Source organism: Nerophis ophidion, linkage group LG13, assembly GCF_033978795.1.
Source record: "Nerophis ophidion isolate RoL-2023_Sa linkage group LG13, RoL_Noph_v1.0, whole genome shotgun sequence".
NCBI lineage: Eukaryota > Metazoa > Chordata > Actinopteri > Syngnathiformes > Syngnathidae > Nerophis > Nerophis ophidion.
Window position 1 is genome coordinate 45,541,101 of NC_084623.1, and position 18,818 is coordinate 45,559,918.

Genomic DNA, 18,818 nt, shown 5'->3' on the forward strand with positions numbered 1-18,818 from the left:
TTGTTTAATTAGTTTCACCTGACTTGTCAGCGCCTGCATCTTTTAAGTCAACCAATCAGCGTCCTCCTTCCCATTGTTCCTGTTCAGGTGTGTCTCTCTGTTATTACTCCATACATCCATCCATTTTTTACCGCTGTTCCCTTTTGGGGTCGCGGGGGGTCACTGGCGCCTACCTCAGCTGCATTCGGGTGGAAGGCCGTGTACACCCTGGACAAGTCGCCACCTCATCGAACCTGTTATTACTCGTCTGCATGTTTTAAAGGCCTACTGAAACCCACTACTACTGACCATGCAGTCTGATAGTTTATATATCAATGATGAAATATTAACATTGCAACACATGCCAATACGGCCGGTTTAGTTTACTAAATTACGATTTAAAAATTCCCGCTCGTGAACAAGAGTCCTAGTGAGGGAAGAGTGGATCGTGAGATCGACAGGCGGATCGGTGCGGCGTCTTCAGTAATGCGGACGTTGTACCGATCCGTTGTGGTAAAGAAGGAGCTGAGCCGGAAGGCAAAGCTCTCAATTTACCGGTCGATCTACGTTCCCATCCTCACCTATGGTCATGAGCTTTGGGTCATGACCGAAAGGATAAGATCACGGGTACAAGCGGCCGAAATGAGTTTCCTCCGCCGTGTGGCGGGTCTCTCCCTTAGATATAGGGTGAGAAGCTCTGCCATCCGGGAAGAACTCAAAGTAAAGCCGCTGCTCCTTCACATCGAGAGGAGCCAGATGAGGTGGTTCGGGCATCTGGTCAGGATCCCACCCGAACGCCTCCCTAGGGAGGTGTTTAGGGCACGTCCAACCGGTAGGAGGCCATGGGGAAGACCCAGGACACGTTGGGAAGACTATGTCTCCCGGCTGGCCTGGGAACGCCTCGGGATCCCCCGGGAAGAGCTAGACGAAGTGGCTGGGGAGAGGGAAGTCTGGGTTTCCCTGCTTAGGCTGTTGCCCCCGCGACCCGACCTCGGATAAGCGGAAGATGATGGATGGATGGATGGAAATTCCCGCAGAGTCTCTCGTTGAAAACATCGCGGAATGATGACGCGTGTTTGTGACGTTATTGGTCGTAGCGGACATTTTAGCCCAGCACCACTTACGGCTAAAGTCGTCTCTTTTCATCGCATAATTACACAGTATTTTGGACATCTGTGTTGCTGAATCTTTTGCAATTTGTTCAATTAATAATGGAGAAGTCAAAGTAGAAAGATGGAGGTGGGAAGCTTTTAGCCTTTAGCCACACAAACACACAGTGTTTCCTTGTTTAAAATTCCCGGAGGTGAAGCTTTACTATGGATCAGAGCGGTCAAGCGAACATGGATCCCGACTACATGTCAACCGGCAGTTTTCGGTGAGAAAATTGTGGAAATAAGTCGCCTCTTACCGGATATCAGCGGAGCCAGCGTCTTCCAGCAACTGCCGTGACTTCTCTCAGAGACTCTGTCGTCCACACACCCGTGGCCACACCCCTCCGACTTTAAGGTACTATTTAACTCACTAAAACACTAGCAACACAATAGGCAGATAAGGGATTTCCCAGAATTATCCTAGTAAATGTGTCTAAAAACATCTGAATCGCTCTCACTGCCATCGCCTTTATTTTTTTTTATTTTTTTAACTTTTTTTTCTTTTTTTTCTAGGCCTTTACTCTAAATTTCCTCATCTACAAATCTTTCATCCTCGCTCGAATTAATGGGGAAAGCGTCGCTTTCTCGGTCCCAATCACTCTTGCTGCTGGTGGCTATGATTATAAACAATGTGAGGATGTGAGGAGCTCTACAACCCGTGACGTCACGCTCACATCGTCTGCTACTTCCGGTAGAGGCAAGGCTTTTTTATTAGCGATAAAAAGTTGCGAAATTTATCGACGATGTTCTCTACTAAATCCTTTCAGCAAAAATATGGCAATATCGCAAAATTATCAAGTATGACACATAGAATGGACCTGCTATCCCCGTTTAAATAAGAAAATCTCATTTCACTACACTTGTCAGACTTGTCTTCCATCATAAAACACTTTTATAAGTATACTAGAGATGTCCGATATTCCGATATTGTCCGACTCTTGATTACCGATTCCGATATCAACCGATACCAATATACACAGTCATGAAATTAACACATTATTATGCCTAATTTTGTTGTGATGCCCCGCTGGATGCATTAATGTAACAAGGTTTTCCAAAAGAAATCACCTCAAGTTATGGTAAAAAAAAAGCCAACACGGCACTGCCATATTTATTATTGAAGTCACAAAGTGCATTGTTTTTTTATTGTCATGCCTCAAACCATCCATCCATTTCCTACCGCTTGTCCCTTTTGGGGTCGCGGGGGGTGCTATCTCAGCTGCATTCGGACAGAAGGCGGCGTACACCCTGGACAAGTCGCCACCTCATCACAGGGCCAACACAGATAGACAGACAACATTCACACTCACATTCACACACTAGGGCCAATTTAGTGTTGCCAATCAACCTATCTCCAGGTGCATGTCTTAGGAAGTGGGAGGAAGCCGGAGTACTCGGAGGGAACCCACGCAGTCACGGGGAGAACATGCAAACTCCACACAGAAAGATCCCAAGCGCAGGAGCGAACCCAGGACCTTCCTATTGTGAGGCAGACGCACTAACCCCTGTATCACCGTGCTGCCCTATAATATTTTTATACAATATAAACTTTTATATATTATATATTGGGTTTTATGGACATAATATAGGACCTCCCATTTGCTCCGCTGTCTTTTATTTACAAGTTAGAATTTATTTATTTATTTTTTTAAATCCGTCCTCATGTCTTTCATAATGATTGTGAACGATAGGCAACATTCCACAAAACGTGCAGTTTCCCTTGAATACCAAACAATTTCTGAGGCCTTTCTTCTTAAGGTAATGTCAATAGTTGTCATGCAGAGTAGGAACGGAATAGCAAAAACTAAATTCTTTTGTTGGAATCGTCCTAACTTTCCCCCGTTATGCAGCACCCCTGGTACAAGAATGCACTGTGGGGAAATCTGGGATTTATCCGCTGCCTTTGTGAAAGTTCTTACCGATTCCCGGCATATAGGTTCGGAAAATAAAATAGAATCAAATACTCATCCATCTAAATCAGGGGTGTCAAACTCAAAACTGGGTGAGGCTGGGCCGCAAGAAAAGATTTCTTTAAAAAATCTAACATGCACTTTTTAATGATTTCACCTTCTTTGAATGGCTTTCCCGCCCTAGCAACATACTTGCCAACTCTCCCGATCTTTCCGGGAAAAACCCGAATATCAGTGCTTCTCCCTACAAACTCCCGGGCCAATCAGTCTCCTGGTTTTCACCCGGATAACCACATTAAGGGCGTGCCGTGAAGGCATTGTCTTTAGTGTCCGACTACAACATACTGTCTGGTCCTCTTTTCCACTACACAAAAATAGTGAGCCGGCCAAATCACATATTGTATGGAGCTTCTACAGACTCACTATAGTGACTGCAAGACATACTTGTTCTACAGCCATACAGGTCACACTGAGGGTGGCCGCATAAACAACTTTAACACAGTTAAAAATATGCACCACACTTTGAACACACACCAAACAAGATTGACAAACACATTTTGGGAGAACATCCGCACTGTAACATAACAAACACAACAGAACAAATACCCAGAATCCAATGCAGCCCTAACTCTTCCTGGAAATAATAGGGGGTGGGGTTGGGGTTGCAGGGGTGTATATTGTAGCCCGGAAAAGTTAGGGCTGCATGGGATTCTGGGTATTTGTTATGTTGTGTTTATGTTGTGTTACGATGCGGATGTTCTCCCAAAATGTTTTTGTCTTTCTTGTATGGTGTGGGTTCACAGTGTGGCGCATATTTGTAACAGTGTTAAAGCTGTTTATACGGCCACTCTCAGTGTGACCTGTGTGGCTGTTGATCAATTATGTCTTGCAGTCGCTTACTGCGTATACAGAAGCCAAATACATTATGTGGCTGTGCTGGCACGTTGTCTGTACAGGTCGAAGAGGACGTTTAAGGTTGTGCCTCCACGCTGTCCACTTAATATTGTTGTCCAAGGGAAATCCGGGAGAATGATTACCCCTGGAGGGGCACTGAAAATTGTGAGTCTCCCGGAAAAATTGAGGATTTTCAAGTATGATGCTGTAAAGTGCCATTAATATAAAAAACTTGCGGGCTGCACCAACATTAAATCTTCACACCAAGGTGCGGGCCGCAAAATAACGTCTCGCGGGCCGCAAGTGGCCCGCAGGCCGCGTGTTTGAGACCCCTGATCTAAATGAAACCTTAATCACTAGAATGAGACTGTGCACAGTAGTATCAAAGCCCTCTGCAGCGTCTCCGATGGTTAGGCATAATTTCCCCTGCTTGGTCCATTAGTGAGGCTAGTTCCAACTCAGAAGGGGGTAAAAAGAGCTGTGACCTTTAGTATCCCATTACCATAGTCACTGAGACTGTATACAGTACGGCAAATCGCTCCGTGTGGACCTTACTTGTTCCCTCCATGCTTGTGTAGGTTTACTCTGCACTCCGGTTTCAGTCCAAACAACATTCATATTGATTGGTGTTAATGTGTCTTGCCCCGGGTGTACCCTGCCCCGCTAGGCTCAAGGTGAGCTGGGATACACTGCAGCCCACCATGACCAGCATAAGCAGTATACAAAATGCGTTTATAGACGAAAAAACTGGGCAGAAAATGGAGAAAATGTGGATATTTCCTGAAGAATTTGGTGTCTGTGTATTTTTCAGACGCAGTCTTCAATGCATTTTGTATTGTTTTCTCTTGTGTGTTAATGTTTTTGGAATAGATGAATTGTATTTATATTGTTGCCTATGAGGATTTATTTTTTCATTTTTTGTCAACTGACCTTTTGGAAGGGAATCATAATGAAAATATAATATATCACACACTACTGTGTGAAATATTATGTTTCTTCTCCACTTTCTGTAAATGAAGTGGAAGACCTGATTAACCTATTCTACCAGCAACTCTTAAAGGGGAACTGGACTTTTTTGGGGGAGTTTTACCAATCGTTCACTATCATTATGAGGGACAAGAACACATACAGTGGGTCAAAAAAGTATTTAGTCAGCCACCGATTGTGCAAGTTCTCCCACTTAAAATGATGACAGAGGTCTGTAATTTTCATCATAGGTACACTTCAACTGTGAGAGACAGAATGTGAAAAAAAATCCAGGAATTCACATTGTGGGAATTTTAAAGAATTTATTTGTAAATTATGGTGGAAAATAAGTATTTGGTCAACCGTTCAAAGCTCTTACTGATGGAAGGAGGTTTGGCTCAAAATCTCACGATACATGGCCACATTCATTCTTTCCTTAACACGGACCAATTGTCCTGTCCCCTTAGAAGAAAAACAGCCCCAAATCATGATGTTTCCACCCCCATGCTTCACAGTAGTTATGGTGTTCTTGGGATGCAACTCAGTATTCTTTTTCCTCCAAACACGACGAGTTGAGTTTATACCAAAAAGTTCTATTTTGGTTTCATCTGACCACATGACATTCTCCCAATCCTCTGCTGTTTCATCCATGTATCCATTTTGGTATGAACTCAACTCGTGGTGATATCCTTTATACAGATGTCGGTTTTTGATGCACCACCGCCTGAGGGATCAAAGGTCCGTAATATCATTGCTTACATGCAGTGATTTCTCCAGATTCTCTGAAACTTTTGATGATTTTACGGATCGTAGATGGTAAAATCCCTAAATTCCTTCCAATAGCTTGTTAAGAAATGTTGTTCTAAAACTGTTAGACAATTTGCTTACAAATTGGTAACCCTCGCCCCATCCTTGTTTGTGAATTACTTAGCATTTCATAGAATCTGCTTTTATACCCAATCATGGCACCCACCTGTTCCCAATTAGCCTGCACACCTGTGGGATGTTCCAAATAAGTGTTTGATGAGCATTCCTCAACTTTATCAGTATTTATTGCCACTTTTCCCAGCGTCTTTGTCACGTGTGGCTGGCATCAAATTCTAAAGTTAATGATTATTTGCAACAACAAAAAAATGTTTATCAGTTTGAACATCAAATATGTTGTCTTTGTAGCATATTCAACTGAATATGGGTTGAAAAGGATTTGCATATCATTGTATTCTGTTTATATTTACATCTAACGCAATTTCCCAACTCATATGGAAACAGGGTTTGTATAAAATCCCCTGAAGAGCAGGGAAACCTGCCAAACAGGCTTGTAGGGATGAAATAGCCTCTGTGTTATTTCCTGACCTAACGTGTGTGTGTGTGCATATATATATATATATATATATATATATATATATATATATACATATATATATACATATATATACACAGCCCGGCCCCCGGCTACATTTTTTTAACACAATGCGGCCCCCGAGTGAAAAAGTTTGGGCACCCCTGGTCTAAGTGAACAAAAGTGTTAGCAACTGCTATGTAAAGGATAAAGGGTGGGATTAAATAAGCTCTACTTCTTCCTACTCCTTTTCGAACATGTTGAATAGAGAAACAGGATGTCGTGATGCGTCAAGTTGTATTTGTGCATGTGGGAAATACACTCAAAGTCAACTCAAAATGACAGCTGATGAAATAATTCTCTCTCTGCACACACGAGTAGGAGTGTTTGCCCTGGTTTCTCTTAAAAAGCTCAGCGTGGCGCTTGCGTGTCGAGCACCTGAGTTGAGCAGGCTGCGGAGGATTTGGAGGGAAAAGATCAGTTCGAAATCACAGCAGCAAAATATCTCCACGCTTCAAAGAAACTTTAAAGAGTCGCGTAGCAACAGTGACTCAGTTCCAATGTTATCCTAAATCAGGGGTGTCCAAACTTTTTCCACTTAGGGCCCGCAGACTGAAAAATCTAAGCAAGTGGGGGACATTTTGACATTTTTTTTTATTTTAAAAACCAATACAATATATCTATAACCAATATACATTTAGACCTTCACTCAGGCTTGATCCCGCGGACCCCAAAGGGTTTTGGTAAAAAAAATATTAAAAATGTGTCATTATTCAGTATCATTTTGTTTTATTATTATTCAAGTTTGAAATCTCCAGATCAACATTAGGTCCATCTGTCAATATAATGATTTTAAAGATTTAAGTTGTATGCTCTTTGGGTCAAAGAAAACCCTGTTTTTTGATGGAAAAAACCCCAAAATAAGCAATATGATCTCTCAATATTTTTTTAAGTGGAATATTTGAGATTATATAATGATTGGAGCATTAAAAAGGTCAATAACTCATAACACCATTGATTTTAATGCATTATTATTTTTTGAGCAATGACACTTAAAAACAAATCACACTAAAATTATTGGGGATCCAAAAGGGTCTTACTCATTAAAGTGTTAAAAAATAAATTGTAAATATTTTTACTGTTTATAATAATCTCGAGATCAACTTCAGAGCTATCCGTCAACTGTAAGTTTTATTTTTGTATATGTTTTTTGTTTGTTCATTTTAGGCCCTTCTTTAAAAAAAACAACTCAGTTTTTTATATGGCAAACACAAAATATGCAACATTTTCCCCAAAAAATATCTCAAAGTGGAAAATTTAACGTGACGTAATTGGAACCTTGAATAGGTCAATAATTCATAATGACATTGATTTTGATTCATTATTATTCTTTTAAAGAAAGAAACAGCCTGCATGGCAGCTTTGTGTTATTAGAGTAAACATTGCAACATTTTCTTGTTACATTTCACCCGTTTGCTTCTACTTTTTACGTTTTAAAAATTTTTCAATGGTATTTTTAAAATGTGCCATGGGGCCGTTAAAAAATTACCTGCGGGCTGCACTTTGGACACCCCTGTCCTAAATGAAGGAGAGCGACAAAAACATGAGGATGTAGACCAGGGGTAGGGAACCGATGGCTCTAGAGCCAGATGCGGCTCTTTTGATGACTGAATCTGGCTCTCAGATAAATCTTAGCTGACATTGCTTAACATAATAAGTAATTAACAATTCCGCTGGTAATCACATTGTTAAAAATAACGTTCAAATTATAAAACATTCTCATGCATTCTCATCCAACCATTCGTTTTTTGTCGCACCTGTCCAATATGTCGCATTAATGGTAAGAAGTATTATATTTATTATTGTCACACCTATATTGCCCCCGCGACCCGACCTCGGATAAGCGGAAGATGATGGATGGATGGATGGATGGATCATGTTTTGTTTTGTCATGTTATGTTTTGATTTTGGACAGTCAGTCACGTTTCGCACTTCCTGGTTTTGTTTGTTTCCATGCCAAACTATTAGTTTCCACCTGGTCCCCTTAAGTCGCGCCCCGATCCTCAGCCTCTCACACCTGTTTTCTATTACCACAGCCAGTACTAAAGTAATTTGCATTCTGTTCATCATTCTGGGAACTTTGCTATTTACATGTGCTTGCCTTCATGCCTTCACGATTACCTGCTATCCATACCCCTTGTTTCGGTCATAGTAAGTGTTTTTGTTTTAGTTGTTCATAGTTCTGCCACAGTGCTAGTTTAAGTTTATCGTCTTTCATGCCATCGAGCAGTTGTTTGGTTTTCCTGTTTGTATTTTTGTAGCCAAGTTTTGTACCTCTTTGTGAGCGCCCTTAGTTTGTTTATTTTTGTATTTAGTATTCCGAATAAACCATGTACTCACAGTCTCGCCTGGCTCGTACTGTAATCCCTCTGAATCGAAGGAGTAAACCAAATCCAAGTCCAAGCCTGACAATTATTGGTGAACTTTTAGAATAACAATGTTATTAAAAAGAATAAGAGACTTATTATACTCTAAAAATGTTGGTGTTACTTAAAAATGCACTCATTTAGTTGTATTCAGTGTTAAAAAATATTATATGGCTCTCACAGAAATACATTTTGGGGCGGTTTAGCTCGGTTGGTAGAGTGGCCGTGCCAGCAACTTGAGGGTTGCAGGTTCGATTCCCGCTTCCGCCATCCTAGTCAATGCCGTTGTGTCCTTGGGCAAGACACTTTACCCACCTGCTCCCAGTGCCACCCACACTGGTTTAAATGTAACTTAGATATTGGGTTTCACTATGTAAAGTGCTTTGAGTCACTAGAGAAAAGCACTACATAAATATAATTCACTTCACATTTTGAAATATTTGGCTTTCATGGCTCTCTCAACCAAAAAGGTTCCCGACCCCTGATGTAGACGATGCTAATTGCAATTTGGACACACACGCACGCACACACACACACATTTTACCCCTCCTTATTTTTTCTTCTTTACTCTTAATCTCGCCCTACCTCTCATCACCCTCTCTGGTTTACCCGACCCTTCTTAATCCAAAGACTTTTCAAAGGGTAGAACTAATCCATTGCACATTTTCTTGAAATAAAAGATAGAAGGACAATTAGAGTGGAGATGAAAGCACAGAGCATCCAAAGAGAATTCTAAAAAAAACAAAAAAAAAAAAACAAGAGACTCAGCAGGAAAGCAGCACCGACTTGTCAGAATCTTGTCACAGTCGGGCTATTTTTGATTTAGCGTACACACAAATTAGAAAGCACGTCGTGGGGAAGGGGGAGAAGTCAGACAGACGAAAGGATGTGCTCGTGACTCTGAGTGGTGGTATCATGGAAAATGTATTTATAGAACATCAAAAGAGCAAAAGGGTGCAACGTTTTACGCTCGCAGGCCTGTGAATCCACGGGATTGGTCAATAAATAAACAACTAGCCTGTTTGATGGAGATTGTGCGCTGCAGCCGCAGTTCACATTTTGGATCCTACAGTATGGCTGTCAGGAAATGAAGTGTGAATTATATTTATATAGCGCTTTTCTCTAGTGACTCAAAGCGCTTTACATAGTGAAACCCATGTCTAAGTTACATTTTTAAACCATTGTGGGTGGGTAAAGTGTCTTGCCCATGGACACAACGGCAGTGACTAGGATGGCAGAAGCGGGGATTGAACCTGGAATCCTCAAGTTGCTGGCACGGCCACTCTACCAACCGAGCTATACCGGTATACCGAGCTATAAATTAACATGTCTGATTCATTTTTATTTACCTGTTTTGCTGTCATTTCTTAAATTATTCCCCTTGGATTATTGTATTTTTAGATAGTATAAGCCGTAGTTTGGGTTATACCAGACCTGGGGAAATTAAAGCCCGGGGGCCACATGCGGCCCGTTAAGCTTTTCAATCTGGCCCGCCGGACATTCCCAAATCATTTTTTTAGATCTTTAAGATAGAAAGTGTAGCTGCCATTATGATGTGCAGTCATGTTTTCTAATTACCGTAAGTTTTGAATTATACAAAGTATTTAAATGGTTAGAATCTGCGCTTATGGATGACATACCAGTTACTATGGTAATCTAATTAGTAGGGGTGTGGGAAAAAATTGATTCGAATTTGAATCGCGATTCTCACGTTGTGCGATTCAGAATCGATTATCAATCAAACAAACCACTACACAGCAATACCATAACAATGCAATCCAATTCCAAAACCAAACCTGACCCAGCAACACTCAGAACTGCAATAAACAGAGCAATTGAAAGGAGACACAAACAGGACACAGAACAAACCAAAAGTAGTGAAACAAAAATGAATATTATCAACAACAGTATCAATATTAGTTATAATTTCAGCATAGCAGTGATTAAAAATCCCTCATTGACATTATCATTAGACATTTATAAAAATAAAATAAAGAACAATAGTGTCACAGTGGCTTACACTTGCATCGCATCTCATAAGCTTGACAACACCCTGTGTCCAATGCTTTCACAAAGATAAAATAAGTCATATTTTTGGTTTGTTTAATAGTTAAAACAAATTGACATTATTGCAACCAGTTGATAAAAACATTGTCCTTTACAATTATAAAAGCTTTTTACAAAAATCTACTACTCTGCTAGCATGTCAGCAGACTGGGGTAGATCCTGCTGAAATCCTATGTATTGAATGAATACAGAATCCTTTTAAATCGGAAAAAAAATTGTTTTTGAATCGGGAATCGTGTTGAATTGAAAAAAAAAAAAATCGATTTTGAATCGAATCGTGACCCCAACAATCGGTATTTAATCGAATCGTGGGACACCCAAAGATTTGCAGCCCTACTAATTAGTTACTACGGTCATCTACGTCACAGCAGCACAGACGAGGCACCAAGCAGTGTGGTCGGGGAGCGTTTCCACAGATGCGTAAAGAGCTTTTCACAACACAGTTCTAAAGCTTAGTGATATATCAGATTGTAATAGGGTTTATTTTGTATTCTTCGTGTTCATATTCCACTGTTTGTTGCATTTCTTTTGAATGTAAAATATGTCGATTGAAAGGGGGTGTGACATTGATATTTTGTCAATATTCAGTGTTTTATTGTTTGTAGAAAAATGTAAAATTCCATTATGTTTTTTAAGGCTGTCTGTCATAATGTTTTTAGCATTCAATCAGATATTATTGTGAAGTTTTGCATTAGTGTCCCTAAAAATAGATATACCGGCCCCCAGACACATTTTTTTCTCCAAATGTGGCCCCCGAGTCAAAATAATTGCCCAGGCCTGGGTTATACGCTACACCGCGGAACTAACAAAGTACCACGATACTAATGAATTCAAAAAGGCTATACTGCCTTTAAAAAATACCGGTACTTTTTTTTTTATATATATATATATATATATATATATATATATATTTATCCGCGTGCTGCCGTGTCGTTTTGACGTTGCTGAGCATGTTGTGTGTCAACGCGCACACATAGAGCGCATGCAAGCAGACACAATGTGGAGAGTAGGGTTGTCCCGATACCGATATTTTGGTACCAAGAAGTATTTTAATACTTTTCTAAATAAAGGGAACCACAAAAATGGCATTATTGTCTTTATTTTAACAAAAAATCTTAGGGTACATTAAACATATGTTTCTTATTGCAATTTTGTCCTTAAATAAAATAGTGAACATGTGAGACAACATTTCTTTTATTGGTAAGTAAGCAAACAAAGGCTCCTATTTTAGCTGCTGATGTATACAGTTACATATTGTGTCATTTATCATTCTATTATTTTGTCACAATGATTAAGGACAATTGGTATAAAATGAAATATTAATCTACTTGTTAATTTACTTTTAATATCTGCTTACGTTCTCTTTTAACATGTTCTACCTGCACTTTTGTTAAAATGTAATAGTAATGTTTTATTCTGTTGTTTGATAATTTACATTAGTTTTGGATGACACCACAAATTTGGGTATCGATCCGATACCAAGTAGTTACAGGATCATACAATGGTCATAATTTAAATCCTCATGTGTCCAGGGACATATTAGCATTTTGAATGCACAGAAAATAAAAAATATTACATTGGTGAGACAGAAGCTGGGCAGCATGCGAAGAGCTGAGCGTATTCGCAGACGCAAGAAAAGAAAGGAGAAAGAAAGGGCTAGCTTCATGAGGAATCCTTTCAAGCACGCCCGCCAGCTTCTAGAGGAGAAAAGAAACGGGAAACTGGAAGCCACCAAGGAGGAGCTTGAGCAGTACATCAGGGGCCAATACAGTGACTCAAAGAGGAACGATCCGTTAGGTTCACCAGGATACGTACCTCCTCCCCCACCTCCAACCACGCTGTTTGACAGCTGCCCTCCTCGACTGAGCGAGGTAAGAGCAGTGGTCAAGAAAGCGAGGTCAGCATCAGCTCCTGGGCCTAACGGAATCCCCTACAAGCTATACAAGAACTGCCCCCAAGTGCTGAAATCCTTGTGGAAGCTAATGAGCACAGCATGGAAGAAACTACTCATTCCGTCGGAGTGGCAAAGAGCTGTGGCAGTGTTTATTCCGAAGGAACAGGAGTCCCATAACATCAACCAATTCAGGAGCATTGCTCTGTTGAATGTCGAGGGAAAGATCTTCTTTGCAGTCATGGCCAAGAGACTAACATCTTATCTCACAGCGAATGGCTATATTGACACCAGCTGCCAGAAAGCAGGAGTACCAGGTTTTCCAGGATGCGTGGAGCATTCTTCTATGATTTGGGCACAGATCCAGAGGGCCAAGCAGGAGAAGAACGACCTCCATGTGGTGTGGCTTGACCTCGCCAACGCTTATGGTTCTGTCCCTCACAAACTCATCCAGTTTGCATTGGAATTCTTCCACGTCCCTGTTTCCATCATCAACCTGGTAACCAGCTACTTCAGGGACTTTCAGATGTGTTTTAGCCTCCAAGATTTTACAACAGGATGGCAGCGTCTGGAAGTAGGCATAGCCATGGGGTGTTCCATCTCCCCAGTCCTCTTTGTCGCAGCTTTCGAAATCATCCTCCGCGGAGCCCGTCAGACTGTAGGTGGGATGAGGCTGCAGACAGGGCAGAGGCTTCCACCACTCCGAAGCTACATGGATGATGTCACTGTGGTGCTGCAAACAGCCCCATGCATGAGAAGGTGTCTGAAGAGGCTGGATGAGCTAGTGACATGGGCACGGATGAAGATAAAACCCTCCAAGTCACGAAGCCTCTCCTTGCGCAAAGGCACCAGGAACGACAAAACCATCTTTGTTGCAGGAGGTGAGCAAATCCCTCTACTGGTCAACCACTCCATCCAAAGCCTGGGGAGGCAGTACAATGCGGACCTGTCGGACAAGCACGCAGGCAAGGCAGCACGGAAACAACTCTCAGAAGGCCTAGCGAGCATCAACAAGAGCCAGCTCCCCGGAAAGTACAAGTTGTGGTGCTACAACTTCACACTGTATCAAAGGGTTATGTGGCCACTGAAGATATGCGAGATTCCATCCTCAACAGCCAAAGGGTTGGACAGAGTAGCAAACTCCTACATCCGAAAGTGGCTGGGCCTACCGCGTTGCTTCTCCGACACTGGCTTGTTTGGGGCAACTTTACTGCATCTGCCGATTCAGTCCATCGCCCTGGGCTACAAGCAGGAGAAGGCCAGATTGGTTCTCGAGCTGGAAGAATCCTCAGATCCTACAGTGAGGAATGCACAGGTACCAATCCGAACAGGCCGGAAGTGGCAAGCAGGGCCAGAGGTTGCCAAAGCCATTGGCAGGCTCCAACACCAGGAGATAGTTGGCAGGGTGCAAGTAGGAAGAGCGGGGCTTGGCTGGGGAGATTCTCCACGCCTTTGGTCCAAGGCCACAAAGAGGGAACGCAGAGCCATGGTTGTGGAGGAGGTCTCAAGGGCGAACCAGGAGCAATATACTATCAAGGCCGTGTCTCAAGGTCGCCAAGGAAGATGGACCACTTGGGAAGGTACCCTTAGCAGACCCATCAGCTGGGCCGACCTATGGAAGATGCCCCAAGCCAGACTCAGCTTCCTACTCAGGGCAACTTACGACACCTTGCCATGCCCCAGAAACCTCCACCAGTGGTACGGCCAGGAGGAGAGCTGTCCCCTGTGTGGTGCTCCCAACGCCAGCCTGCAGCACTTGCTATCAGGCTGCAAGATCGGGCTGACGCAGGGTCGCTTCAGATGGCGGCATGATCAAGTCCTGATGAAACTGGCAGAAATCCTGGAGAGCAGTAGACGAGAGGCCAACAGCCAACCCATAGCCAAACAACGTTCTGTCATGTTTGTGAGGCCAGGGGAAGGCAAAGGAGACACCAGCCGAAGAGGCCCCCGCAGCGTCCTCTCTCTGGCAAGGGACTGGAGTATGAGGGCTGACATTGGCAAACAGCTCCAATTCCCCCGTGAGATCACCACCACTTCACTCCGCCCAGACATTGTGCTGTGGTCTGCTGTTACCAAGTCTGCCATGCTGGTTGAGCTTACCATCCCCTGGGAGGAGGGAATCCAGGCAGCATACGAGCGCAAAGCAGCCAAGTATGCAGATCTGGCTGCTGAGTGCAGAGAGGCAGGCTGGTCCACTACCATCTACCCTGTGGAAGTAGGCTGTCGGGGCTTCGTCGGTACATCAACCATAAGGCTGCTCCGAGATGTGGGATTGACTGGGGCTAAGCTCCGAAGGGAAACAAAGGCCCTTGCTGAGGAAGCAGAAAAGGGAAGTTTCTGGTTGTGGCTGAGGAGGAGGGATAAGTACTGGGGGTCGAGGCAATAAGATGGGTCAGCTGCAGGGGGTGGCAGGGAGACGTCCCTGCCACCGCTCCGCCACCAGGAGGCGTTCCGGGGTTAAAGAGAGCGAAACTCCAATGAGCGGTGGTCCCCGGCTGATGACCCTGCAGCTGACCCAAGGCGCTGTAGGAGGCGCGTCAGGCATACTTGCCCAGCAGAAACAACACCATATCTGTACAATCAATCTGGGACTGTGGAGGGGTAGAATCCCCAAAGAAATTGCAGTTCCATTCCAAAAACAATGGTACAATAAGCAACTTGTCCAACAAATGCCTAAATAAAGAATGAAAAATAAAAATAAAAATGATCATGACCGGACTTTACGAACAGATTGTTGTGTTTTATCTTTTCCCTGCCTTCTCCTTTATTGTGAGGTCTGTTTTCTTCAATTCCATTATTCCCCAGCGAGGGGCGGACACTAAGGCACACCTGCAACTAATTTAAACCAAAGAGTATTTAAGCTCGTCACTGACAGCTTGGTGTTGCCGGTTATTGTCTCCCCGAACCTCCCACGTTCATGCGCCTGCTTCATCGCGTCAGTCCTGGTATGTTGTCTCTCCTTAGTCCTGTAATTCCCTCGCCTCTTTGTGTTTGTTTCCTAGCCTCCCTGAGGTAAAAAGGATTCTGCGTTGGACTTTTTGCCGTGCTCAGCGCGCCCTGACCTTTTCCCCTGCTGATTACTGAGGAACATGTTTAGTTCGTAATTCATGGTGTGCACTCCTGCCCCATCGTCTTTTGTTAAACTTTTTGGACTTATTAAATTTTTTTTGTAATTAAATTTTGCCACCCGTCTCTGCACCCTGGGGTCAACTCCTTGATCAGTTCCTAACAGATTATGTTTAGGAACTCTCCCTCACAGTCAGGCAATGTTCAATTAGGCAAAAGTAAATTTGAGACAACAAGTGTTCATTTTAATTGAAATATTCAAACTGCAATAAGTACAACATTTGTATTAAAATAGCAATTCCATCTATGGGTCTCAATGTTCTGTATTTTGGATTTGTGGTATAATCTTGATGGCCTGCAGCCATGAGGTGACATGACTTTTTAAATAGAGGCAGGAAAGCTCGGGAAAAATCCAGCAAGGCAATAAAATCCTGCAGCAGCTTTAGTTTACGGCAGCGGTTCTCAACCTTTTTTCAGTGATCCACCCCCTGTGAACATTTTTTAATTCAAGTACCCCCTAATCAGAGCAAAGTATTTTTGGTTGACAAAAAAGAGAAAAAGAAGTAAAATACAGCACTATGTCATCAGTTTATGATTTATTAAATTGTATAACAGTGCAAAATAGTGTTCATTTGTAGTGTTCTTTCTTGAACTATTTGGAAAAAAAGATATACAAATAACTTAAAAACTTGTTGAAAAATAAAAAAGCGATTCGATTATAAATAAAGATTTCTACACATAGAAGTAATCATCAATTTAAAGTGCCCTCTTTGGAGATTGTAATAGAGATCCATTTGGATTCATGAACAAACATTACTTCACAAAAAAAGAAATCTTTAACATCAATATTTATGGAACATGTCCACAAAAAAATCTAGCTGTCAACACTGAATATGGCATTGTTGCATTACTTTTCACAGTTTATGAACTTACATTCATATTTTGTTGAAGTATTATTCAATAAATATATTTATAAAGGATTTTTAAATTGTTGCTATTTTTAGAATATTCTTTTCAAAAAGCTCACGTACCCCTTGGCATACCTTCACGTACCTCCAGGGGTACACGTACCTCCATTTAAGAACCACTGGTTTACGGTAGAACGGCAATGGAGTGTCGAGGTATTTGAGGTTTTTACATAATTGGATTTGTAAACCTTTTACTGCGGGTGGTCCTGGACTATGACGTGAGATATGGTCAAATTGGGGGTTAAATCACCAAAAATTATTCCCGGGCACGGCCACCGCTGCTGCTCACTGCTCCCCTCACCTCCCAGGGGGGTGATCAAGGGTTATGGGTCAAATGCAGAGAATAATTTCGCCACACCTAGTGTGTGTGTGTGACAATCATTGGTACTTTAACTTAAATATGTCCGAGTGAGGGAGACATTTGGCTCAGAATTGCACATTGAGAGCTTTGCAGGTAGATCGAGAGTGGGTCAATACCTTATTTCAACATGAATTCTAAAGCGAACAAAGAGCCGAGTATGGACATACTTAATAACAGATGGTTCTCCTGCAAGCCATCCATGCAGGAAGCTTCCTGTGAAGACCATCCAGGTTGATGGCTGCGAGTCAAACTTCTCACATTAGTCGTGGCGAGCAGGTGTCCAAAGTGCAACTAAAGCTCATATTTATTGCCCCCGCCGTGCAAAGTCAATATATTTATTAACATTAACAAACATCGGCAGACTGACTGTTTGTGGGAAAATATTAGGATTTATATTATGTTATAATTAGTAAGAATGTGCTGATCAATAAGGCAGCGATCAGTATGTGATTGCCAATTAATGCTTTTCAATTAGGGCTGGGCGATACGGCCTTTTATTAATATCTCAATATTTTTAAGCCATGTCACGATACACAATATATATATCTCTATTTTGCCTTAGCTTTGAATGAGCACTTGATGCATATAATTTTTTTTATTTTATTTTTTTTATTTATTTTTTTTTTTTCGGCAATCTTCACATAAAACAAAGAACAACAACAAGAAAAGAAAAAAAACAACAAAAAACACTCATTTGAGCAATGATTGAGCCGAAAAGGTGTAGGTTGAAGCAACGCTTATATAAACCTACCCCATCACAACAAGAACAAGGTTCAAAATATATAAAATCTAAAACATGCTTCACTTATATTACTTTTTTTTTTAAACAATATATAAGCAACATATATGTAGCACACGTCTCATATCCACAGTTTAACATTCAAATCAAACATATACATTTGTACACTTATATATATATATATATATATATATATATATATACACACACATACACACACATATACACATATACATACACACACACATATATATATATATATATATATATATATATATATATATATATATATATAAATATATATATATATATATACATATATCATACATACACAATTCATTTAAATTCCATATAAAGTGGTGATATATACATTTTAATATAACCTATATGTATAATTATGAAATCATAAATTGTATTTATATACATTTATATTATTGTCTTTCTAAAACAATGTTTGCTCTTCTTTCTTATATTTACTAATGATAAATGATTTAAAAAGATTTTTAAACTGGTTTATGTTGGTGCTGTGTTTTATTTCATCCTTTAAACAGTTCCACATTTTAACCCCTGCTATTGTTATACTCATTCGTTTCTGCGTTGTTCTACAATATTGGATCTTAAAAATCACAGCAGTATGATGATTTTATGTGTCTACATTAAAACATTCTTCTTCATACTGCATTAATATATGCTCATTTTAAACTTTCATGCAAAGAGGAAAACCACAACTAAGTCAATTGACCAAAAGTGTATTTATTAAACAGTTATTAAGCAGTGGCACAAACATTCATTTCATTTTCAAAACAGAAAGTGCAAGATTTTCAGAGACATTTCAAAACAAGCTATTAGTGCACTTTTGTGCATGATGTCACCAAGATGACATGTCAAAACGACACTAAATTAAAGTGCACTTTTTGTACGGAACGCCACTACAATAGTTTAAAACAAATAAAGTGCACTTTTGTGCATGATGTCACACAAGATATCTCAATGCCTGTCAAATAAAAATGAGCTGCATAAAAGGACATCAAATAGTGTTCGTCCTTCGCTATGTGGTAGGT

At 41.1% G+C, this 18,818-nt stretch overlaps 1 protein-coding gene across 5 annotated transcripts in view; it reads right to left on the bottom strand.

Moving 5' to 3' along the window:
- sphkap (SPHK1 interactor, AKAP domain containing) overlaps window positions 1-18,818 on the bottom strand; it is a 393,096-nt gene that overhangs the window by 94,135 nt on the left and 280,143 nt on the right. The gene's annotated exons all lie outside the window — the stretch shown is intronic.